The sequence below is a fragment of the Gossypium hirsutum genome, chromosome A04, assembly GCF_007990345.1.
Source record: "Gossypium hirsutum isolate 1008001.06 chromosome A04, Gossypium_hirsutum_v2.1, whole genome shotgun sequence".
NCBI classification, from domain to species: Eukaryota; Viridiplantae; Streptophyta; class Magnoliopsida; order Malvales; family Malvaceae; genus Gossypium; species Gossypium hirsutum.
Genome location: NC_053427.1, coordinates 77,144,306 through 77,171,748, shown reverse-complemented (window position 1 = coordinate 77,171,748; position 27,443 = coordinate 77,144,306). Strand labels below are relative to the sequence as shown.

Here is a 27,443-nt window from a genome sequence, read left to right as displayed (position 1 = left end):
GGGTGAGAAAACTTGAGGGACTAGATTTTATTTTTGTTTATGTGTTGTTATGGGACTTTCTATGGATTGTATAAGGACTTTTACAGTTGTTTGTGTATGTTTATACTGCTTGAAATATGCTTGTAGAATGCAATAGGGTGATAGGCTGTTAAACTGTCGAGTGAGTTAAGGTGAGCTTGCGTTAGGGGTTTGCATAGGTGAGTGTACATAGTGGTTCGCATATTACTTGGGCACACATACACCTTATGTCAAGGTTCACATATCATGATGGTACACACAACATAAGTGTTCACACACTCATAGGCTTGCACAAGCGTTTAAGCTCACATAAGTGTATAGGCACGCATGATACTGGGTTCGCACGTTGCATTTAAACTTGAAAAAATTAAGGGCACACACTAAGTAAGGGCTCACACATAAAATGTGATAAGGGTTCACTAGAGTGTCTGCCAAAAGGTCCGTAAAAGTGTGTTCTCAATAGGAGCTTGCCTTAGTGATTCTCCAAATGCAAGTTCGTCGTAAGGTTTGCAAGTAGTAGCGTTAAGTGATCGTATAGGTAAAGGTGGACAGAGGTAGTTTACAGAGATGAGCTCACCCAAGTGAGATGGCTTAGGACAGTTGCAATTTTTAGCGAGCATATTTTCATAGGGTTCGCACAATAACAGGTTCGCATACATATAGGCTCACACATACTTTAAGGCTCACATGCCATCATGAGATAGGGTTCGCACTATGCGTATAGGAGTATGCCATAGGGGTGTCTGCCATATGTGTTTGCCAAGCATAGAGCTCGCCAAGGGGGCTCACAGGGAAGTTGGGGTTCGCCAGGATGATGCGAGCTGGTAGGAATTGTAAATAGGGGTTGTCTTGAGCTAGGTGTTCGTAAGTGTATAGGTATTTGTTTCTTTTTCTAGTACAAATTGATTCTTGTTGATGTAACTAGAAAAACATATTTCAAAATTTTCATATATTAACTTTATTTCTCAAATTCCAGTATGGTAGCTTCAATTTCTTAAAAAGTTTTTTTTTTATATATTTTGAAAAAAATACAATCTAATCCCTAAACTTCGTTTTGGAATTAAGTTTTTAAAAATAGTTTTGAGCTAAATTTTTCACAAATGCTTTAAAATAAAATTCCCAGGACACAGATTGGTCCAAATTTATGATTTAAGTATTTAACGTTTACGATGTGAAAAAATGACGATTTTACCCCAGGTCCTTTTTCGTTGAATTATGATGATCAAAGCATGTTTTAGGATTGTCTGATTAAAAGTACTTATTTATGCATGTTTTAAATTGGTGTGATGGCTAGTTTGCATTGTGTTGGTAGACTAGTACGGAGAGTCACTCTAGTGGCTAATGTGATGTTCGAAATTCGGGTCATTCCGTTCCGGCCGGGTTTGGGGTGCCACAGTCTAATTCAAATTTGGAATCGCACTACGAACAAGTTCACAAAATTCCAAGAAAATACTCTCTCTCCTTCTAGAACTATTGCCAACACCTCCCGTTCATGCCCACTTTGGTCACCTCCTCCTTCTAATGTCATCAAGATCAAATGTGACACCTTTTTTTTTCCAGTAATTCTAACCTTGTGGGATTGACAACAAATTCTAGAAATTTCTAGGGCGAAATTGTAGATGGAATCAATGCGCAAGCACAGTCGTTGATTTTAGGTGTTTGTTGATCATGAAATCTGGCAGTTGCTTGATTTTAGGAGTTAATGCAACCCTAGGGAGTTAATTTGAGAAAAGTCTCAATTATTCAATCTAGGGATTAGACGTTATTAGTCTTGAATAGGAATAATAACATAGCATAGGGATCTCTACGGAACAAGTTAAATGAATAAATCGTTCGATTCGGAGTCAGAATAACAAGTGAAGTCTAGGTGGATTTTTCCTTAGGTATTGCCTTAATTCAATCGTTTTCCAAAAGTAATTCACCAATTCTATTTTCTGTGAATTCTTAGTTTAGATAATTAGTTAGTTAAAACAAAACCCCCTTATTCTTAGGCTAGATAATAAAAAGACAGTCATTACTAGTACTTTTAGTTCCTTTGGGTTCGACAATCCGGTCTTGCTAAAACTATACTACTGTTCGATAGATACACTTGCCTACATCGTGATAATAGTTAGTTTCAAGAATGATTCTTTATAAATATTTAAACCTGTCACACAAAAATTGCGATCAAGTTTTTGGCGCCGTTGCCGGGGAACTAAGATATTAGGAACGCTCAATTTTTATTACTTTAGCCATTTATTTTTCTTGCAATTTAATATAATTTAATTTAATTATTATTATTATTTATTAATTTACTTTTTCTTTCTCTTGGCTGGTTTTTATAGTTTATGACTAGAAGAAACTTGTCAAGACCACTACTTTTTGAAGAAGAAATCGATCTCACAGTTCGCAAAAACCAAAGAGAAATAAGGTGAAGCTTAAGATACACAAAGAACGAGCAAGAGGACGATACTCAAACCCCAACTGAAGAGATGGCAGAAGACCAAGACAATCAGCTACCTCCTGCGATATCTGTTGAACTAGAAAATCAAAATCCTGTTCCTCGTACTATCTATGATTATGCTAAACCTACTTTAACAGGAACTGAGTCAAGTATAGTTAGGCCTGCTATTGCTGCAAATAATTTTGAACTAAAACCTAACACTATTCAAATGATACAGCAATTTGTTCAGTTTGATGGTTTGCAAGATGAGGATCCAAACACTCACTTCGCAAATTTCCTGGAATTCTGCGATACATTTAAAATTAATGGCATTTCTGATGATGTCATACATCTTTGGTTGTTTCCCTTTTCGTTGAGGAACAAAGCTAAATAGTGGTTGAACTTGTTACCACGAGGGTCAATCACTACTTGGGAACAAATGACCGAAAAATTTCTAGTAAAATATTTTTCGCCGGCTACAATGGCCAAATTACGTAATGATATCTCTTCGTTTATGCAGATGGACTTAGAAACTCTTTACAATGCATGGGAGAGATACAAGGACTTATTGAGAAGGTGCCCTCACCATGGGTTACCGCTTTGGCTACAGGTTCAAACATTCCATAATGGCCTGAATCCTTTAACTCGACAAATGGTTAATGCAGCTACTGGCAGAACCATCAATAACAAAACAGCTGAAATGCTTATGAGTTTATAGAGGAGATGTCACTGAATAACTATCAGTGGCAAGTCGTATGGACAAAGCCAACAAAAACAACCAGTGTTTATAACATCGATTCAGTCACCATGCTCTCTAATCAGGTAGAACTCTGGAATAAGAAAATTGATGGTTTTCTTAGTTCTTCACAGGTTCACCCAGTAATGCAGTGCGAAGCAAGTGGAGGTGGATCGAGCAATTCAGAATACCCACATTATGGCCACAACATGGAGAACGAGCAGTTAAATTACATGGCTAACAATTCTCGATCCCAAAATAACCCATATAGTAATACTTATAATGCAGGTTGGAGGAATCATCCCAATTTCTCGTGGGGCGGTCAAGGAAATCAAAGACCACAACATCCTCCGGGTTTTCAACAACCACCTTATCAACAGGAAAAAAAAATTGAACCTTAAAGAGATGCTGTCTAAATTTATCTCGGTGTCAGAAACCCGTTTCCAAAACACCGAGACAACAGTTAAAACTCAACAAGCGTCAATCCAAGGGATCAAAACTCAGATAGGCCAACTTTCCAAACTAATTTTCGAAATACCACAAGGTAGCTTGCCAAGTAATACTGAACCCAATCCAAGGGAACAGCTCAACGCAATTAATGTTCAAGATGAAGAAGGATTCGTTGAGCCTGAGCCAGAACCGAGGCAAGAAACTGTGGTGAGCAGAGGTCAAGGTGAGGTAGGTCATAATAAAAACAAATCAGTGAATGTCAAATATAAACCTCGTGTGCCATACCCTAACGCGACAAGGAAAGACCGCTCAGATTAACAATTTGGTAAATTTCTTAAACTCTTAAAAAAATCACATATTAACTTACCATTTATTGAACCTCTATCGCAGATACCAAACGCAATGAAAATTTTAAAGGAGCTTTTAGCAAATAAGCAGAAGTTGGACGAGGCGTCGCATGTGGAGCCAAACGCAGTTTGCTTACATATTCTACAGAATAAACTACCCAACAAACTAAAAGATCCAGGGAGTTTTACGATTCCTTGCTTAATTGGTAGTTTAGATGTTAACAATGCATTAGCTGATTTAGGGGCTAGTATTAACGTCATGCCCTACAAAATGTTCAAACAATTAGATCTTGGGAAACCCAAACATACTAGGATGAGCATTCAATTAGCAGACAAAACTATAAGATTTCCTAGGGGTATTATTGAAGATGTGCTAGTTAAAATCAATAAATTTATATTTCCCGTTGACTTTATTGTTCTAGACATAGAGGAGGATAACAACACTCCTTTGATTTTAGGAAAGCTCTTTTTAGCAACTATTAAAACGATTATTGATGTTGGCACAGGTGAACTCACACTCCGTGTGGGAGACAAAACAATCACCCTTCAAGCTCGCAATTCTGGCAACACATCGGAAATTGAAGGTGATCATCTAAACCATTCTACTAAAACCGACAATATGGTACAACCTACTTTACAGGAAATGAGTCTGAAGGAAGCACACGAGTCATTCTCAAGCAGTAGCAGAGGACCTTTCGTAATTCAATCCATTCTTCCATATGGCACAATAGAGGTAAGTCACCCATCACACGGTACTTTCAAAGTAAATGGACATCGTCTCAAACTTTATAATGGTGAGAATTTTAAAGACGATGGAGAGGAGCTATGACTCTACAAACCGCCCTGACTAAACCAATAAGGTAACAATCGAGCTTAGACTATAAACAAGCGCTTCTCGGGAGAAAACCCAAGTACTAACGATTTTAAATTATTTAAATTTCAATTTTTAAACATCTAGGTCACTAAAAGAGTCTTTGAGCACAGGTTCCCAACTCCACACGGCTGTGCTTTAGGTCGTGTGATAACCACAGACAGAAACACGGCCGTACGATACGGCCGTGCAAAAATAGGGAAAATGTTCTTTCCCAACACGGGATGCAATAAGTGGCCACGGGCGTGCGACTTGGCCATGGTCAAATCTTCCAAATGAACACGGGCGTGCTACACGCCCGTGTCTAGCACCCGTGGACAACTTTGTCAAAATAACACGGGTGTGTGCAGAGCTACACGACCGTGAGAGAAGCAAACTACATCACACACGGTCGTGTAACATAATCATATAGCCACACGGCCTAGACACACGGGCACGCTCGAAGGCTGTGTGACGACATCTCACTTCGCGACAAACACGGGAGGGACACAATCCACACGGGCGTATGAACCGGCCGTGCCACTTGAAAAAAATTAAATTATCTATCTTATTTTATTTTTCTTTTATTAATTTTTGAAGATTCTTTTTTTTAAACACGGCTTATCTTTATGATTACTATCAAATTAGTCCCCCAATTCTCCTTTTGTCCTTCAGAATCATGTTTGTCCTCCAGCTTTATTTCGAACAACTCGCTCTCGCTAATCTAGGAATTTCATCCATTTTTAACTCAGGAAGTTTCACTTTTCTCTCTATCTTATGAACTTACACTTACATTTGTCAAAATATTTATCTTTGTACATTGAGGACAATGTACATCATAAGTGTGGGGGGTATTCATTTGCATTATCAGAAAAATCCCTGAATGACTGCCTTGTTCTCTTGAAAAGCTCTCATATCATGTTTAGGATAAATTTTGATTGATTCATGATTTTGATTGATATATCTTGAATTAAAACATAGGCATTTATGCATTGATTGTTTAAACTTTAAGACATTAAAGAATCAAGCATCATAAGTTGATTTTTAAGAATTTAAAATTTTAGGTTGTTTCCCCAAAGTTTAGGTATTACTTTGAGTTGGAATTCACAAGTTTTAAACATCAAAAAGCCATAATTTTTTGTGAGATTTTTTAGCCTTTTGAACATCTTTTAATTCTTTCATACTTACTTTTATTATTGCTTTGAGTGCGTCAGTATTGAACTGTTAGTCAAGACCACATCATTTGATTTGAGATGTCAAAATGATTAAGGCACTTAGGATTAACCCACTCATGCCATGAAAAGTCTACCTTTACGATTAACCCCTAGTGAACCCCCTTGAGCCTAACAAGCCATTTCTTGTATTACCCTTAATATTAACCCTTAACCAATTACTGTTGAAATCCCCTAAATTAATTTGATCCCCATTTTTGTCAAAATTTGAATTGAAATAGTTGCTTAACTATGTTTTATTCTATTTTGTAAGTTACCTTGTTCTTAATTTTTAAAAAAAATGTATGTATACGTATTAGTAGTAGTAGTAATCATTTGAGCCAAGGAAGTTAAATTCCATATTCTGAGAAGAAGCTCTGTAGTACGCAAGTGATTATTAAATCTTTTTTTTTAGTTAAGTGATTTTTCAATTCAATCTCGATTCTAACTTTTTTCTTTTAGCTTGTGACCACACCCCCTAACCAAGCCTCATTACAACCCTCGAAAGACCTTTGATTGATGTATCATCTCAATTTATAGTGGTGGAAATTTGATTTTCATGCAAGCCTATGGTAATGGCTTTTCATTACTGACTATTGAGTGCTTCATTTATTATCCTTAAACACCTCGAGTGATTTGAGTGAATCTTTAGTGAGGATGTGAAACTCTGTGACATTTTGAATCGAAGATAATTACTTAGACGATGGGAGACACCTATGTTTTCAGAATAAAATGCTCAACTTGGAATTTTTGAAACTTTGATGTTCTTTCAATTGAATTTTCAATTACCTATGGATTATTTTGAGAAATTATCGATAGAAATTATAAGTTGAGAAGAATTTCTTTTGATTATAAGTTGAAGATTTTTCTTGAGGACAAGCAAATGCTTAAGTGTGGAGGTATTTGATAAACCGTAATTTATAGATATTTTTACCCCATGCTTAACACATTTTATGGATGATTTTTCCTTAGAATTGGTGAATTCGATGCTCCTAATGCCTTAATTTCATGTTTTATACTTAGGTGAGCATAGGAGAGCGAAAGAACGAGAAATCGGCCAAAAACGGAGAAAATCGGCCAATGTACGAAATCAACACGACCTGGACTTCTTCACACGGGTAGACCACACGGTCGTGTCAATTTGGAACAATCGAAGCACGACTCACACGGGTAGAACACACGTCTGGGCCATTCTAACAGGCTTGAGCACGGCCTGAAGTAATCGCACACGAGCATGTCACACAGGCGTGTCCCTACCGAGCCCAAGTTGAGTCCAATTCAGAAAAGGCTAATTTTAAGGGCTTTTAGGCATTCTAAAGCCTATAAATACACCCTAAAGGAAGAGCAAAATAGACACAGAGAGAAGGAGGCAGGGAACTGCTCAATGGAAACTAATTGATCCATCTCAGAAGTCGGATTCACCATCAAGACCGAAGATCCCCTCTCAATTTCCCTTCAGGAGTTTTGGGTTTTCTTTATGTTTTGTATTCATTATTCTTCTGAGATGTTTTCCTTTTTAGTTATGAACTAAATCCCCTAAATACCTAAGGGGAATGAAACCTAAGACGAATCTTGTTATTATTTTCTGAATTGTATGATAAATATTTAACTTGCTCTTAATTATGTGTTCTTAATTCTTGTTTTGATATCCCAGGATATTGATTCAAGATAAGCTCTTATTCAGAGGAGGAATAGACCCTGTCTAAGAGTACATTTGTCATAATTAAGCGGAGTTGATTGCGCGCCTAGGGATAGGGTGACAAGATTTTTTTGGATTAGGATGAAACCTAATAAGGGGATCCATAGATCGAGTTAATGCAATCCTAGGGAGTTAATTAGAGAAAAGTCTCAATTATTCAATCTAGGGATTAGACGTTATTAGTATTGAATAGGGATAATAACATAACTTAGGGATCTCTACGGAACAAGTTAAATGAATAAATCGTCTGATTCGGAGTCAGAATAACAAGTGAAGTCTAGGTGGATTTTTCCTTAGGTATTGTCTTAATTTAGTCGTTTTCCAAAAGTAATTCCCCAATTCTATTTTCTGTAAATTCTTAGTTTAGATAATTAGTTAGTTAATACAAAACCCCCTTATTTTTAGGCTAGATAATAAAAAAACAGTCATTACTAGTACTTTTAGTTCCTTTGGGTTCGACAATCTGGTCTTGCTAAAACTATACTACTGTTCGATAGGTACACTTGCCTACATCGTGATAATAGTTAGTTTCAAGAACGATTCTTTATAAATATTTAAAACCTGTCACATGAAAATCGCAATCAGAAAGTTATGGAGGAAGACTATGAAGTTCCTTTAATTGCCAATTCACTTTGGCGTAAATAAAGAATCACAAGGGGAGGAAATCAAGAAAATAGAAGGCAAGAGCTACGTTATATGCTGTAGTCTCATCTAAAATCTTTTTTAGAATCATGATAATAAAGTCAATCTTTGAAGTTTGGAATTCCTTGAAGGAGGAGTATGAAGGAGATGAAAGGATTAAAGGAATGAAAATGATGAACTTGATTTGAGAGTTTAAACTCCAAAAGATGAAAGACTCTGAGACGGTGAATGAGTACATTGAAAAAATTCTTGGAATCACAAACAAAGTCAGATTACTTAGATCTAAATTCTTTGGCAAATTTTGGCTTTTTCCTGACTTAAGCATTAACTTCTAGTCAACAGGCTTGTATTTAACTATTTGTAATTTCTTATCAGAATGGGTTTGCTGGTCTGGTGGTAAAGATGCATGTTGGTGTGTGGGAGGTTTGGAGTTCGAATCTTTGTGCGAACAACAGAGTTTATTTTTGTTCGATGGCCTGTCAGAATTTCAAATGGACCGAAATTCTGAGTAGTGGAGATAATCAAGGGATTTGGGAGGGAAAGTTATCATTTTTCAATTTTGTTTCTCCAAAACTTTTTTACGTTCCCTTCTTCAATCTTTCTCTGCCGAAATTCTCTAAAAATTCTCCCTTTTTCTTTTTGTCCTTTTCCCTTTCTTGAGTATTGATTTTCTCTTCCGTCAAGGAGTGTGTTGGTGTGGTTTCGGTAAGTGGTTTTGGTGCCTTGAAGTTATGGTTTTTAAGATGATAATTGGGTTTTGTTTTGTTAATTGTTTTAATAGTCGGAAATCTAGTATGAGAGGCTGTTCTAGTGCTGAATCATAATGGGAAGCGTTCGTGGTTCGCAATCTAAGGGCTTTATGCTCGGAAAGTGTCTAATCCATTTTGGAGTTTTGGCATTCGATCATTTAAAGGATTAACTGAGTAACACATGTTTGAGTATAGGTTTGGGTTTGCTCGAGAGTGATTACGCATCAAAGTTAAACCAGGTGTGTACCCAAAAACACAAAAAATGAGAATCGACGAAAGCCAAAAACGAAACTATCGACGCCATACAGGCGTGTGGTCACCTGTGTGGTAGGTCGTGTGGCAGTACACGGGTGTGTGATCGACCAACTAGGCCGTGTGCGCATGACACAAGTGTATGACACTACCGTGTGAGGACAAGTGAGGCCGTGTGTGAGACACAGGCTTAACCAATTGGGCCATGTTTACCACACGGGCATGTGGGCCAACACAGGTGAATCACACGAGCATGTAGAATTCTGGGCTAGGCCTTGTGATCTACACGGCCAATGCCAATTTGGGCCGTGTGGGCCATAAGGACTTGTGGGCCTACATAGGCGTGTCAGCCCAATTTTTTGAAATACTCTAAATGGTTTCCCGGGTCGCCTAAGTCGACTGGGACCTACTGTAGGGTCGATGAGAGTTACTTAACCCCTAATTTCGTAATTTGATTATGTTATATGCGTGCCTTAACATGCACACCACTTTGTATTTAGGATCTGTTAATTGCATATTTGCATGTCATGTATTGTATGCTGCATTGCATCAAGGTTGGGTTAATGTATATTGAGGAAGTGTTCTGAAAGGCTTCTAAGCCTGATATCTGGTAGCACAGCTGCAATTATCTGATTATGTGTCACACTCGGTGCAAAATAGCGTGTAGGTGGTTGGGTCGATTTTATCCTCACATGGTGTGTAGGGTTAGACGGAGTTGGTGTGTAGAGGCTGGTAGGTAGGACTCTGTTTAATCTATTCTGTTCTGCATACTGTATCTTGGATGGGCCAAGGCCTTAATACATATGTCTGATTCTGCATCTGAGTGGGCCAAGGCCTACACTGATTTCTGTATGGGGCTCCTGCCCAGACTGATTCTAATTATGACCAAATGAATGGTTGTATGCATGTTTTTCTATGGGGATTACACACTGAATTGTGAAGACTCAACCTTTTTCTGTTTAATCTGTATAGGTAATCCTCAGACTTGACGGATCGGTGAGGCGGAGGACTCGTAAGCGGCCGCACGTAAATATTTAGACTATTTTTCCATTACAACCAGTTTCTAAATATTTATTTGGACTTTTTGATGTAATTGTGGACTTTGACTGTTTGGTTTTCATTCGGGACTTATGACGGTTTTGTGATTATTTAAACTGCAACTCATCAAAACACGGTTTTCTTAAAACTAAGGTTTTCTTAAATAAAAATGGTTTTACTTAAAATTAATTATTTGGGTTTCAAAAGCTTCCATATAAAAGAGATGGTTTGAATCAAATCAATTAGAACTCGGATTCTCGAACCGAGTAAAAGCTAATAAATAAAGCGATTTGAAGGTCAATACATTTTTCTAAAGCACTCCCATGTGACTTCGCTAAATCCGGCCAAAATGTCCAGGCCAGGTTTGGGGTGTTACATTTAGTGGTATCAGAGCCAGGTTACAAAACTGGGCTGTGAATTTGAGTTTTAAAGATTGGTTTTAAAGAAATGATTTGTAAATAATTTGAAATATTTTTTTTGGAATAAGTATGTGGCATACCGAGTCTCCAGCGCTGATCCTGTAAGTTTTTTGAAACTCTTTTTAAAATTGTCTGAAAATATGATTTAGAATATTCTGAAACTACTTTAGATAGTATACCATATTGAAAACACTATAGGAAGTGTAAATTGAAACTAGTAGTGAGACTACGATTCGCGATAACAGACTCTAAACTTCTGATATTGTATTGCATAAAATATATGTTAATAAAATATCGGAACTGTTAACTAATCCATAATATTTTTAATACAGATAAATTCGATTAGACACTGACCGCACGAGGTATCCGCGGACTTGGTACTAGCGTCCGAGGTAGAGGGCATAGAGGGGATCGAGCTAAGTCCTCTTCCATGGATAATATACCGAATTTGGACACAAGTGAGATGACAGTGTCGCCTGCTGCTGAGACTGGGTTTCATAATCGCGTGGCCAGGGACAACGCATTGTCTCAGGCTATGCTCAGGATTTTGGAGAGGGTCGTTGGGCCCAATACTGGTTCTGGGGGCCGAAGGTCGGTTACAGAATGACTTCGGTCCAATGGGGCTGAGTTATACAGGGGTGTCGCTGGAGTCGCCCCTAACGTGGCTGAGTATTGGATGGAGGCCACGGAGAGAATTATGGATGACCTGGATTTTACAACCAAGCATAAGCTTCAGAGGGTTGTTTCTCTATTACCAGATGAGGTATACCAATAGTGGCTCAAGGTTCAGGAGGGCACTCAGCCCGACCGATTGACCTCGGATTATTTTAAGACTACGTTCCAGGGTATGTATGTGGGGACTAGCTACATTGATGCCAGGAGGCATGAGTTCTTTAACCTCACCTAGGGAGATCGTTCAATGGCCGAGTAGGAGGTCGAGTTCCTGAGGTTGAGCCGTTATGTGCTTGGCATGAAGGCAACTGAATATGAGCCCTATGTTCGGTTTGAGGATGGTCTCAGGGATAGTTTGCGAGTTCTGATAGCTCCACAGAAGGAGCGTGATTTCTCTGTTCTAGTTGAGAAGGCGAAGATCCCGAGGAGGTTAAACGCGCTGAGCACCAAAACTGAGAGAATAGAAAGAATAAGAGGGAATTTAAGCCCTCGAGTGCTACGATGAGGCCTAAGAAAAAGGTCAAATCTGATGGGCCAGTGAGAGTGGGTGATAAACCATAATATATACATATTTTAACCCCATGCTTGGCATATTTTTGGAAGGATTATCATAAGATTTAATGAATTTGATGCTTCTAATCCTTTGATTTCATGTTTTATACATAGGAGAGTTAGGATAGAAAAAAGAGCAAGAAACGGGCCAAAAACGGACGAGTTGGGCCGAATTTAGTGTTCCTTACGGCCTAAGCACTTCCACAAGGGTAATCCACATGCTCGTGTGTGACACACGGGCAGGCCACACGCCCGTGTGTCATGGCCGTGTCGACATTAAACCAATTCAAAATTACATATAGCCTGAGCACCTTCACACGGGCGTGGCACACGGTTGTGTCCCTGTCAAGCCAATGTCTAATTCTATTCAGAAATGGCTAATTTAGGGCTATTTTGGGCATTCCAAAGTCTATATAAACACCCTAGAAGAGGATCAAAGTGACACGTAGTGTAAAAGGCAGAAAATACTCAAGGACAGCCATCGGAATCAGCTCGGAAGCAAGATCTACTTCAAGACTGAAGATCTCTATTCAATTTCCTTAGAAGTTCTTTGGGTTCTTTATGTTTTGTTGTTTTTCCCAATTTTCAGATGTTTTCCTCTATTGTTATCAACTAAACTCCCTAAATACCTAAGGGAGATGAAACCTAAGACGAATCTTATTACTATTTAAATTATATGATAAATACTTGTTCTTATTCTTAATTGTGAGTTTTAGCCCTTGCTTTAGTATTCATGGATATTAATTCAGGTTTTTGATGTGCTTATTCAGTGGAGCAGAAGTCCCTGTTTAAGAGTAGATCATTCATAATTAAGCGGAGTTGCATGCAATCCTAGAGATTGGACGACATAAATCTACCGGATTAGAGTCAAATCTAATAAGGGAATCCATAGATCGAGTTAATGCGACAATAGGGGTTTTAATTAGAAAGAGATTTCGATTAATCAACCTAGAGTCAGTTGTTTTTAGTCTTGAGAGAGATATTAACATAAATCGGGGATTTCTACGGATAAAGTCAAGTGAATAAATCGTCTAATTCAAAAGTAATAAGTGAAGTCTAGGTGGATTCTTCTTTGGGTATTGTCTCCTCCATCGATTTTCCAAAAGTATTTTCCAACTTTAATCTCTATCGTAATCTTAGTTAATTAGATAATTAGTCTTAGATAAAACACTATCTTAATTGTTAGGCTAGATAATAAAAATATAGTAATTACTAGTACTTTTAGTCCTAGTGGATACGATATTTCCAGTCTCACCATAACTATACTACTGTTCGATAGGTGCGCTTGCCTTAAGTCAAATTTTTAGTTAGTTCCACGACCATCAAGTTTTTGACGTTGTTGTCGGGGACTAAGATATTAGGAACGCTTGATTTTTATTACTTTAGCCATTTTTACTTTTATTGCAATTTACTTTTTCTTTTCAAGTTTATTTTTTCTTTTTAATTGCTTCTGGCAGGTGTCTCTAGTTTATAACTAGGAAGAACCCGTCAGGACCTTTGCTTTTTGACAGTGAGATCGAGAGCATAGCTCACAGAAAACAAAGAGAAATAAGGCAAAGTCTATAATACATAGAGGAAGAGCGAGAGGACGATATCCATACTACAACCAAGGAGATGACTAATAATTAGAATAATCTGCTACCTTCTGTGGTTGCTGCAAATCTAGTAAATCAGGATCCTGCTCCTCGTACCATGTATGATTATGCTAAATCTACTTTAACAAGAACTAAATCGAGTATAGTTAGACCTACTATTGCTGTAAATAATTTTGAACTAAAACCTAACACGATTCAAATGATACAACAGTTTGTTCAGTTTGATGGTTTGCAGGACGAGGATCCAAACACCCAATTAGCAATTTTTTTGGAATTCTGCGACACCTTTAAGATCAATGGCGTTTTTGATGATTCGCCTTCGGTTATTTCCCTTTTTATTAAGGAATAAGGCTAAACAGTGACTGAACTCGTTACCACAGGGATCAATCACTACTTGGAAACAAATGACCGAAAAAATTTTACTCGAATATTTTTCGCCAGCTAAAACAGCTAAATTGAGGAATGATATCTCTTCTTTTGTGCAGATGGATTTAGAAACACTATATGAGGCATGGGAGAGATACAAGGATTTATTGAGAAGGTGCCCTCACCATGGATTACCTTTATGGCTACAGGTTCAAACTTTCCACAATGGTTTGAATCCCTCGACGAGACAGGTGGTCAATGCAGCGGCCGATAGAACATTAAATAATAAAAAAGCTTATGAGTTCATTTAAGACATGTCACTAAATAATTATCAGTGGCAAGTCATGAGGACAAAGCCTAATAAAGCAGCCAGTGTTTTCAACCTCGGCGCGGTCACCATGTTATCAAACCAGGTAGAACTCTTAAATAAAAAGATTGATGGCTTATGTGTCTCGACTCAGGTACATCGGTGATGCAATACAGTACAAATGGGGGAGGAATGAATAATACAGAATGCCTAGCCTACGACCCTAGCACTACAAATGAACAAGTCAACTATATAGGTAACAATTCTAGACCTCAGAATAACCCTTATAGTAACACTTATAATGGAGGTTGAAGGAACCATCCCAACTTCCCTTGGGGTGGTCAAGGTAATCAAAGACCACAACCCCCTCCAGGTTTTCAACCACCATATCAATAGGAAAAGAAGCTGAACTCGAGGAGATGTTAACAAAATTCATCTCAGTGTCAGAAATACGTTTCCAAAACACCGAAATAGCACTTAAAAATTAGCAAGCTTCGATTCAAGGTCTCGAGACTCAAATAGTCAGCTTGCTAAACTGATCTCAAAAAGACCACAAGATAGCTTGCCCAACAACACCAAGGCTAACCCAAGAGAGTAGCTTCATGCGATTACTATTCAATATGAAAAAGGGTTAGTTGAGTTCACACCAGAACCAAGGCAAGAAACAGTGGTAAGCCAAAATAAGGTGGATGAATGGCAGAACAAACAAATATCAGTAAGCAGAGAAAACACACCTCGCGTGCCATACCCGAAAGTGAAAAAGAAAGACCGCACAGATGAACAATTCGATAAATTTCTTACCATTTTAAAAAAGTTACATATTAACTTACCGTTTATTGAAGCCCTTTCGCAGATGCCCAACTCGGTTTAATTTTTAAAGGAGCTTCCGGCAAACAAACAGAAGTTAGATGATTCATCGTATGTGGAATTAAATGCAATTTGCTCGGAAATTCTACAAAATAAACTACCCAACAAGTTACAGGATCTAGGGAGTTTCACTATTCCTTGTTTAATCGGTAGTTTAAATGTTGATAATTCTTTAGCCGATTTAGGGGCAAGTATAAATGTCATGCCCTATAAAATGTTTAAACAACTAGGTATTAGGAAACCTAAACAAACTAGGATAAGTATACAACTGGCAGATAAAACTATTAGATTTCCTAGGGGTATTGTTGAGGACGTACTCGTTAAGATTGATAAATTCATTTTCCCAGTAGACTTTGTTGTTTTAAACATGGAAGAGGACGGTGGCGTTCCTTTAATCTTGGGACGACCCTTTTTAACGACTACTAGGACTATTATTGATGTTGGTACAAGAGAATTAACGCTTCGTGTATGTGATGACACGATTAAACCCCAAGCTCGTGATTCTGTCAAAAAGACTAGTGATCGACATGATTACACAAGTTCTTTTAATAGTAGTAACTTTGTTGTTCAACCCTCTTTACAGGAAAAACTTTCGAGAAGTACAAATGAGCCACATTCCAATCCATGTAATGATAAGACTATCCATGAAGAGCGAAGGCTACAAATCAAGGAACTAGATGAATGGCGAACACAGGTTAAGGAGAAACTGAGAATACACGATGAATCAAGGCAATGCCATGACAAACTTAAAGGTGAATCGAATCAACTTAAGGTTGGAGACAAAGTACTGTTAGATGAAGCAGACCCTCGTGTTGCCACTTCTGAACCTAATGGAGAAATCCCTTTTTACGATACTCAATGTTTTCCCATACGGTACAGTTAAGGTAACTCATTCCAAATTCGGCACTTTTAAGGTAAATAGTACTCGTCTAAAACTTTATTTTGATAAGATTTATAGCAGGGATGAGGAGTTTCAACTCCTTGAACCACCATGATTGTGCAAAAATGAGCTGAGTCGAGCTTAGACTATAAATAAGGCTTCTCGGGAGGCAACCTGAGCACTAACACCACTAACCCATTTATTTTATCTATTTTTCGTGTTTTTATATAGGTACAGTGACTCACACGGCCTGGACACACGGACATGTCCTTGGTCATGTGGAAACAGGGTTGAAATTTCCCAAAAACCGACATACACATGGCTTGCGATAAATCCACACGAGCGTGTGACATGGCCGTATGGTCGGCGTGTCCTAGACCGTGTGCAAACTGGAGCTAAATTTTCAAATTTCATACAAGTCAGAGAGTTACACGGATAAGGCACACGGTCGTGTGTTCAGACACACGGGCATGTGAGAAACCACATGGGCGTGGGAGAAACGAACAACAAAGCACACAGTCGTGCGATACGACCGTGTGGCCCAACACAGACCTCACATGATCATGTCCCCTATTAAACCCTAACCCCTCTTTTCTTCTTTCTCTTACTTTGTCTTTTTCCTCTCTTCTTCAACTCCCAGCCACCATAACTTTTACCCCAATTCCGGCTACCATAGTTCCTTCTCACTCAGTCTGACCACTATAGTCCCTCACCCTCATCTCGCCGAACCCGTCTCAACCACCCTCTCTCCCTTGCGCACAAACACCTAGCCACCAGTCAACAACCATTCCCTCCATCCTGATTCGGACCCCCCAATCCCACTCACGCCTCAAGCCCCACGCCCTAGCCGTTTGATCGACCCATTAACTCAACCCTCTCATTTTCCTCTTGCCTCGCACGTCAGCCCCATTCCCCTCGGCCCTCATACTTCACCAGCCACCCTGCGCGCACCTTTCATTCTGACCAACCCTCGCCTATTCAGCTACCCCCCTTCTGTCGACCACCGTTCGTACCCTTGTCAACCATTCTACACGCCGTCGGTTAATTCTTCCACCATTTTCTTTCTTTTGTTTATCTTATTTATTTTTAATTTTCCTTTTTTATTATCATTTTATTTTTATCATCCTTTATTTGTGTTCATTATTTTGACTTTAAGTTGGTTCTGATGATTTCTATTTTGATGCATAATAATTTAGGTCAGTTCTTATTATTTTAACTCTATTATTGCTGCTATTCCATTCTTCATACCCCTTGTTTAATTCATTATGCTAGTCGTATTTGTCTCATTCAACCGATTTGTTTTAACATAGTTTTTTACTTACTTATTTCTTCTTTTAGTTACTTTTCTGATTAGGATTATTTTATATTTTTAGGTACATCATGACAAACACTCGAGGCAAGAAAACTGTCGTCCCCGCATTGAAAAAATGGAAGGGCCCTGGTTCGACCTCCTCTTCCAGCGCACCCACTGAGATTCGTCAACCTATCTCCGATTTTAGGCAGGCCCCCATGAGGACCTATACTAGCACATCGAGTTTGACCACTTGGGTTGGGTCGTTGCATTGATTGGGCCGCTTTGGAGTAGGTCCAATTAACCGATGACGTGCGTGCCACCATCGCTACCACTCCTTTGGATCACTTCTTCAATATCGTCATATCGATTTATACGGAGCTTACCTTGGAGTTCAGTGCCTCCTTCTCGGCCCAGCAGGTCATGGCAATCCACAACGAGCCAAACACTATTTTTTTCCGCCTCGGTGGCCTGATGCGACACATGAGTGTCCCAGAGTTCAGTGTTGCCATGAGAATCTACACGGAGGAATTCATCTCTACCTAGAACTTCCTTCGACTTCATCGACACATCCATCACACACCTTCGCGTTGTTGGACCGATCTTACCAATAGCCAGACTACATATGACGCGAGTCGCTCAAAGGCGACTTCTCTCCCTCCAGTCTTACGGTACATCCACGCCCTTCTAGCTCACACTTTAACCGGTTAGAGAGAGAGCACCGGTATCATCAGCACTTACGACGCATACTTCCTCTGGAGCATGGCCTACGGCCATATTATCGATTTGGCATACTTCGTCGTACTATCATTATGCCATCAGATTGAGTGACATTGGAGGGCCCCCATTTGCTTAGGCTCTGACGTGACTCACATCACTCGATATTTTGGTCTCCTTAACACACCGAAGCAATACTCAACGCTTACCTTAGCAGGCCAAATGTCCCCTCAGAGCATCTCGAACATGACACATATGATGATGATCGAGCGACGCCGTGGCGTAGATCCTCCTCAGTACCGATTATTGTATTCTGACACTCAGAATAATGATAAGGACTTCGCTGATGATGTTCTTCCCTATCACGAGGATCCACCACAGCCTCCACCATCAAGTCACCACCATGCTCCTTCTGCTACCAGCTTTCGAAGAGTATCCTTTGAGGAGTTTACTGATTTTTGTCAGTACTGTACTCAGAGATTCGATAGTATTGATGTGAAGCTCGATAGTTTCTATGTGACTTTGCAGCAGATTCGCGAGCACCTTCATATCGCTCTTTCAACACCACCGGCTCACGACTCTTATGCTGAGGACCACTGAGTCCACTTGTGTTATTTTTATTTTTATTTTTATGTTCCTTTTTCTTTTTATGTTTATTTTTCTCTTATATTTTGAACTATGTGTTTATTTTAAATAATTATTCCTAATCGAGTTCTAATCCTTTAATCCCCTTCGACAAGTTGTATTTATTTTCTTAATAGTAGATCCAACTCATGCACATCATTAGCCATATCTACAATTTTCAATTTCATTATTCCAAGGATTGCTTCCAAAAATTCAGGGTAGTTTCACTTCTCTCCCTTTCTTATGATATTATGCATCTATTGTTATCTATCTTTGTACATTGAGGACATGTACATCTTAAGTGTGGGGAGGTTATTTATATAATTATCAGAAAATCCCTAAATTTTTATCTCATTCTCAAACAATTTTCTCATATTATTATTAGAGTGAATTCTGATTGAATTATAATTTTTATTGATATGTTTTGAATTAAATCATAGGAAATTATGCATTGATTGTTTAAACCTTAAGACATTAGGGAATCAAGCAAGATAAGTTGACTTTTGAGAATTAAAATTGCTAGGTTATTTCCCTGAATTGAGATATTATCTTGAAGTTTTGAATTTGCAGGATTGACATCAAAAGTCATAATTTTAGTGAGATCTTAAGCATGTAGAGCATATATCCTTTCTTGCTCACTTTTATTATTGCTTATGAGTGTGTCAATACTGATCTGTTATTCTAGAACTTGCTTCGATTATACATGTCGAGACCACACCATTGATTTGATATACCGAGATGACAAAGGCACTTAGGTTTTAACCCATTTACCCCATAAAAAGCCTACCCACATAATTGGCCTCTGGTGAATCCCTTTGAGCCTTAACCATTGCTTCTTGATTTTTCCCCTTAATGTTAATCCACAACTTAACCCTTTTTGATTCGTTAAGAATTTCTCCCTTTTCATTGATTCCTTTTTTATTGAGATTTGATTTGATTAGTTACCTAACTATTTTCGTTCATTCCAGTTGCTGAATTATTTCTTATTATGTACTTTTCATTATTGTACTTGTTCTTATTCTTAAAAATAAAAAATTGTATATTTATATTCATTCAATTACATATTGTTTTTAAAGAGCTTGGATAAGTTAAGGTTATTATATTGAGGGGAAAGTTCACTTCATCTTAGAAAGTTTTATTTCTGGCACCTGTTTGTAATTCAGTAATTAGCTTTATTCTTCTAAGTTGGGTAATTTATTAAATTAATCTCGATTCTAACCTTCTTTTCAGCCTTCATCACACCTTTAACCCAAGCCCCATTACAACCCTATTAAATACATTTTGATTCGTGTATCGTTTTATTTATAGTGGTGGAGATTTGATTTTCATGCAAGCCTATGGTAATAACTTTTCATGTTTGACTATTGAGTGCTTAATTATTGAACCTTAAACACTTCGAGTGATTTGAGTGAATCTTTAGTGAGGATGCCAACTCTTGTCAATTTGGAATTAAAGGTGATTACTTAGATAAAGGGAGATACCTATGATTTTATGATTAAAATGCTCAACTTGGATTGTTTGAAACTTTGATGTTCTTTTAGTTGAATTCTAAATGTGTGATTATCTGTGGATTACTTCGAAACATTTTTTTATGAGAATTATAAGTTAAGAAGAATTAATTTTAATTGTGAGTTGAGAATTTTGCTTAAGGACAAGCAAATGCTTAAGTGTAGGGATATTTGATAAACCATAATATATACATATTTTTACCCCATGCTTGACATATTTTTGGAAGGATTATCATAATATTTAATGAATTTGATATTTCTAATCCTTTGATTTCATGTTTTATCTACAGGAGAGCTTAGAATAGAAAAAAGAGCAAGAAACGGGCCAAAAATAGACAAGTTAGGCCGAATTCAGTGTTCCACACGGCCTAGGCACTTCCACACAGGTAATCTATACGCATGCGTGTGACACACGGACAGGCCACACGCCTATGTATCATGGATGTATCAACATTAAACCAAGTCAGAATTACACACGACCTGAGCACCTTCACACCGGCGTAGCACACGACCGTGTCCCTGTCAAGCTAATGTCTAATTCTAATCGAAAAAGGCTAATTTTGAGCTATTTTAGGAATTCCAAAGTCTAAATAAACACCCTAGAAGAGGATCAAAGTGACACAGGCAGAAAATACTCAAGGACAACCATCGGAATCAGCTCAGAAGCAGGAACTACTTCAAGACTGAAGATCTCTATTCAATTTCCTTAGAAGTTCTTTGGGTTCTTTATGTTTTGTTATTTTTCCCAATTTTGAGATGTATTCATCTATTGTTATGAACTAAACTCTCTAAATACCTAAGGGAGATGAAACCTAAGATGAATATTATTACTATTTGAATTATATGATAAATACTTGTTCTTATTCTTAATTGTGAGTTTTAAATCTTGCTTCAATATTCATGGATATTAGTTCAGGTTTTTGATGTGCTTATTCAGTAAAAGTCCCTGTTTAAGAGTAGATCATTCATAATTAAGCGGAGTTGCATGCAATCCTAGAGATAGGATGACATAAATCTGCTGGATTAGAGTCATATCTAATAAGGGAATCTATAGATCGAGTTAATGCGACAATAAGGGTTTTAATTAGAAAGAGATTTCGATTAATCAACCTAGAGTCAGTTATTTTTAGTCTCAAGAGAGATATTAACATAAATTGGAGATTTCTACAGATTTAGTCAAGTGAATAAATCGTCTAATTCAGAAGTAATAAGTGAAGTCTAAGTGGATTTTTCCTTGGGTATTGTCTCCTCCATCGGTTTTTCAACAGTATTTTCCAACTTTAATCTCTGTCGTAATCTTAGTTAATTAGATAATTAGTCTTAGCTTAAACACTCTCTTAATTGTTAGGCTAGATAATAAAAAGATAGTAATTACTAGTACTTTTAGTCCTCGTGGGTATGATATTTCCGGTCTCACCATAACTATACTACTATTCGATAGGTGCACTTGCCTTAAGTTGAATTTTTAGTTAGTTTCACGACCATCAGTGGGGCCTCCTGCTACACCTTCTGGGGTGGCGCTATGTGCGCACCATGGTAGACGCCATCCAGGCGAGTGTTGGAGGACTACTTGGGTGTGCTTGAGATGTGGTTGACTGAGCACCGCGTTTGGGATTGCTCGTTGAGAACTGATCAGGTGCAAGCTCCTAGTTCTTGTACTTTACAGCCACCGAGGGTAGTTCAACAGCCATCTAGTGGCCGAGGTCAGGCCAAGGGTGGTAATGGTATGAGTCAAGGTTAGAGAGCAACGAGCAGAGGTGCTAGATCGACTGAGGTGAGGCAGCCTGCACTGGTTTATGCTGCACGTCGCTATGAGGACCGAGATGCTCCGGACATCGTCATGGGTATGTTTTTAATTTATAATGTACCTTTTCTTGCATTAATAGACATAGGCTCTACACACTCCTAAATTGCTAGCAATGTGTCTGAAACTTTGGGGACTCTAGTTGAGAATAATGATAGTGAGGTGACTGTGTTGAGCCCATTGGGACAATCTATCTGAGTTAGTAGGTTGTATAGAGACGTTCCGTTAGAGGTTCAAGGAACAGTATTTCTGGTTGATCTGATGAAACTTTCGTTTGGGGAGTTCGATTTGATATTGGGGATGAATTGGCTGGTAAAGCACCGAGTAAGCTTGGATTGTGTGACAAAGAGAGTCGTTTGAAGAACCGAAGAGGATATTGAGGTAATTTTGATTGGAGAGCATCGAAATTATTTGACTAATGTGATTTCTACGCTGGTGGCAGAAAAGTTTGTTCGGAAAGGATGTGAGGCATTATTAGCCTGCATTAATGTTTCTGATCCTGGAGACTCTTCCGTTGAGGTTATTAGAACTGCGAGGGACTTTCCAGATGTATTTTCTGAGGAACTACCGGGTTTGCCTCTGAGCCGAGAGGTGAAGTTTGAGATTAAGTTGATTTCTGGTACAGCTCCAGTGTCTATCGCACCCTATCGAATGGCACCGAAAGAGCTGACAGAACTTAAAGCTTAGATCTAGGAGCTATTAGATCGCGGGTTCATTCACCCCAGTGTGTCTCCATGGGGAACACCTGTTCTATTTGTAGAAAAGAAAGATGGGTCAATCCGGATGTGTATCGATTATCGGCAGCTGAACAAGCTAACAATTAAGAATAAGTACCCACTTCTAAGGATTAATGATTTATTCGACAAGTTTAGAGGGGCTTATGTGTTCTCCAAGATTAACTTGCACTATGGGTATCATCAGTTGAGTGTAAATGAGGCTGACGTGCATAAAGCAGCATTTAGGACTCGTTATGGTCATTATGAGTTCTTAATGATGCCCTTTGGGTTGACTAATGCACTAGTGGCATTTATGGACTTAATGAACCAAGTGTTCTAAACCTATCTGATCAGTTTGTGATGGTGTTCATCAATGATATTTTGGTGTATTCTAAGTCTGAGGATGAGCACGATGGGCATCTGAGAGTGGCATTGCAGATTCTACAAGAGAAACAGCTGTATACGAAGTTCAACAAGTGTGAGTTCTAGCTTCGAGAAGTAACATTCTTGGGACATGTGGTTTCAATTGAAGGGATTCACGTTGCTCCTAGTAAGATTGAGGCTGTGTTGAGTTGGAAACAGCCAAAGAATGTGTTTGAGATCCGCAACTTTCTGGGGCTAGCAGGATATTATCGACGTTTCATATAAGGGTTCTCTTTGATCGCAGCTCTGATGACTAAGCTTTTACGTAAGGAAGTTCCTTTCATTTGGACTGAGGCACAGTAGGAGAGTTTTGATAAGCTTAAGAATGTTCTGACTCAAGCTCCTTTTTTGATACAACCTGAGCCCGATAAAGACTTTGTGGCATATAGTGATGCATCATATGTGGGTCTGGGTTGCATTCTGATGCAAGATGGTAAGGTAGTTGCTTATGCGTCTCGTCAGCTTAAGATGCATGAGGCCAACTATCCGACGCATGATCTGGAGTTGGCAATAATAGTCTTTGCCCTGAAAATTTAGAGGTACTATCTGTATGGTGAGAAGTGTACTATTTACACTGATCATAAGAGCCTCAAATATCTCCTCACCCAGAAGGAGTTAAATCTTAGGCAGTGTAGATGCGTTAAACTACTTAAGGATTACGACTGCACTATCGAGTACTACCCTAGTAAGGCCAATGTGGCGGTCGATGCGTTAAGCTGTAGGGCTATGACTGATCTGAGAGTGATGTTCGCTCGACTTAGTTTCTTCAACAATGGAACTCTGTTGGTAGAACTTTAGGTTAGACTGACATTGATTGATCAGATCAGAGATAAACAGATAGGGGATAAGTCTCTAGAGTTGCGTTTCTGTTAGGCTGAAAGTGGTACTGCTACAGAATTTGAGATTAATAAGGATAGAGTATTGTGTTTCCGCGGTCGGATTTGTGTACCGAATGATAAGGACTTAAGACAGTCGATTCTAAAGGAAACGCATAGTAGCCCTTATGCTGTGCATCTCAGTGGGAACAAGATGTTCTAAGATCTGTAAGAATTATACTAGTGGCCAGGGTTGAAGGGTGAGGTTACTGACTTCGTTGCTCACTGCTTGACTTGTCAGCAGATTAAGGCTGAGTATCAGTTACCTTCAGATTTGCTGCAGTCGATTAAGATACCGTTATGGAAATGAAAGCGCGTAACGGTGGACTTCCTTAGTGGGTTGCCTCTAACACCCACTAAAAAAGATTCTGTCTGGGTTATCGTAGATTGATTGACCAAATCTACGCACTTCGTCCCGGTCAGGACAGACTTTTCTTTGCAAAAGTTGGCTAAGCTTTATATTTCTAAAATAGTGAAGTTGCATGGGGTACCTGTCTTGATCATCTCTGATAGGGATCCTCGTTTCACGTCTCGATTCTAAAAAAAACTATATGAGGCTCTAGGTTCAAGGTTAGACTTCAGTACTACTTTCCATCATCAGACAGATAGTCAGTCGGAGAGGGTAATTCAGATACTGGAGGACATGTTAAGGAGCTGTGTTATTGATTTCTGAGGCAATTGGAAGGAGTACTTGCCATTAGTAGAGTTCACCTATAATAACAGCTTCCAGTCTAGCATCCAAATGGCAACTTACGAGGCACTGTATGGTCGTAAGTGTCGTATTCCCTTGTGCTAGACTGAGTTGGGTGAGCGACGTATTCTAGGTCCGGAATTGGTTTTTGAAACTAAAGATAAAGTTAGATTGATTTGGGAGTGACTGAAAGCGACTTCTGATAGGCAGAAGTCATATGTAGATCTAAAATATTGAAAGATTGAGTATGCTGTGGGAGACTTCATTTTTCTCAAGGTCTCGCCATAGAAGAAGGTACTGAGGTTCAGTTGTAAGGGCAAGCTGAGCCCTCAGTTTATTGGGCCGTACTGGATTCGAAACGAGTAGGGTCAGTCGCTTATCAGTTAGAGCTACCTCTGGAGTTGGATCGGATTTATGACGTGTTCCACGTCTCTATGTTGAGGCGCTACTGCTCTGATCCCACGTACATTGTGCCTGTTAAGGAAATTAAGGTTCGATCAGATCTGACCTTTGAGGAGGAGCTAGTTCAAATTCTGGAGCGTGACATTAAAGTTCTGAGGAGGAAATTCATTCCATTAGCACTGAGGACGCTACGTGGGAGCCTGAGGATGCAATGCGTCAGCAGTATCCTCACATGTTCTGATCAAGTAAATTTCGAGGCCAAAATTTACTTTTATGGGGTAGAGTTGTAACGCCCTAAATTTTACGTTTTTGATTTTGCGATTAATTGACACAACTGTGTATTTGCTTCAGTGGTTAAGTGTTCTGGGTATGTGTGAAAGGTCCCAAGTTCATGCCTTGGCTTTGGAAAATTTTGGCTTTTTCCTGAATTAATCCTTAACTTCCAGTCAACAGGCTTGTATTTAACTATTTGTAATTCTTATCAGGATGGGCCTGTTAGTCTGGTGGTTAAGATGCGTGTTGCTGTGTGGGAGGTCTAGAGTTCGAATCCCTGTGCAATCAAGAGAGTTTATTTTTGTTCGATGGCCTGTCAGAATTTCAATTGGATCGAAATTATGAGTAGTAGAGATAATCAAGGGATTTGGGGGGGAAAGTTATCAGTTTTCATTTTTGTTTCTCTAAAACTTTTTACGTTTCCTTCTTCCATCTTTCTCTATTGAAATTCTCCTAAAATTCTCTATTTTTTCTTTTTTTCATTTTCCCTTTCTTGAGTATTGATTTTCTCTTGCATCGAGGAATGCGTTAGTGCGGTTTCGATAAGTGGTTTTGGTGCCTTAAAGTTATGGTTTTTAAGATGATAATTGGGTTTTGTTTTGTTAATTGTTTTGACAGCCGAAAATCTAGTGTAAGAGGTTGTTCTAGTGTCGAATCTTAGTGGGAAGCATTCGTGATTCACAAAGTAAGGGTTGTATGTTCGAAAAGTGTCAAATCTGTTTTAGGGTTTTTGTTCAATTCGATCGTTTAAGGGATTAACTGAGTAAAACATGTTTGAGTATAGGTTTAGGTTTACTCGGGAGTGATTACACATCGAAGTTAAACCAGGTGTGTACCTAGAAACACAGAAAACGAGAATCGACGAAAGTCGAAAAATGAAACTATCGATGCCACACGGGTATGTGATCGACAAAGTAGATTATGCACGTGTGGAATTCTGGGCCAGGCCGTGTGATCCATACAGCCAAGGCTAATTTGGGCCATGTAGGCTACATGGGCGTGTGGGCCCACACAGGCAGGCCACATGGGCGTGTAAGCCTAATTTTCTGAAATACTCTGAATGGTTGCTCGGGTCGCCTAAGTCGATTGAGACCTACTGTAGAGTCGATGAGAGTTACTTGACCCTTGATTTCGTGATTTGATTATGTTATATACGTGCCTTAGCATACACACCAATTTGTATGTATGATCTATTAATTGCATATTTGCATGTCATGTATTGTATGCTGCGTTGCATCAAGGTTGGGTTAATGTATATGGAAGAAGTGTTCTGAAAGGCTCCTAAGCCTGATATCTAGTAGCACAGCTGCAATTATCTGATTATGTGCTGCACTCGGTACAGCATGGTGTGTAGGGATGAGTGGGTCGATTTTATCCCCACATGGTGTGTAGGGTTGGACAGAGCTGGTGTGTAGAGGCTGGTGCGTAGGACTTTGTTTAATCTGTTCTGTTCTGCATATTGTATCTAGGATGGGCCAAGGCCCTAATACATATGTCTGATTCTGTATCTGAATGGGCCAAGGCCTACATTGATTTCTATAAGGGGCTTTGGCCAAGACTGATTCTGATTATGATGTAATGTATTGTTGTATGCATGATTTTCTTTGGGGATTACACACCGAGTTGCGAAGACTCACCCTTTTTCTATTTAATCTTATAGGTAATCCCCAAACTTGACGAATCAGTGAGGCAGAGGACTCGTGGGTGGCCACACATAAATATTTAGACTGTTTTTCCATTAAATCCAGTTTTTAATTATTTATTTGGAGTTTTTAATGTAATTCTGGAGTTAGAGCATTTGGTTTTCATTCGAGACTTATTACAGTTTTGTGATTATTTAAACTGCAACTCATCAAAATATGGTTTTCCTAAAACTAAGGTTTTTGTAAATAAAAATGATTTTACTTAAAATTAATTATTTGGGTTTCAAAAGCTTCCACGTAAAAGAGATGGTTTGAATCAAATCAATTAGAACTGGGATTCCCAAACAGAGTAAAAGCTAATAAATGGAACGATTTGAAGGTCAATACATTTTTTTAAAACACTC

At 38.7% G+C, this 27,443-nt stretch overlaps 2 non-coding genes across 2 annotated transcripts; both read right to left on the bottom strand.

Annotated features, from left to right (window-relative positions):
• Positions 1-2,927: 2,927 nt before the first annotated feature.
• LOC121228596 (small nucleolar RNA R71) lies at positions 2,928-3,034 on the bottom strand. Its single transcript, XR_005926172.1, has one exon. It is a non-coding gene; the product is annotated as a small nucleolar RNA R71 (small nucleolar RNA).
• An 11,070-nt stretch (positions 3,035-14,104) lies between these two features.
• Positions 14,105-14,211, bottom strand: LOC121228470 (small nucleolar RNA R71). The gene has a single exon (XR_005926046.1). It is a non-coding gene; the product is annotated as a small nucleolar RNA R71 (small nucleolar RNA).
• Between the last annotated feature and the right edge of the window lie 13,232 nt (positions 14,212-27,443).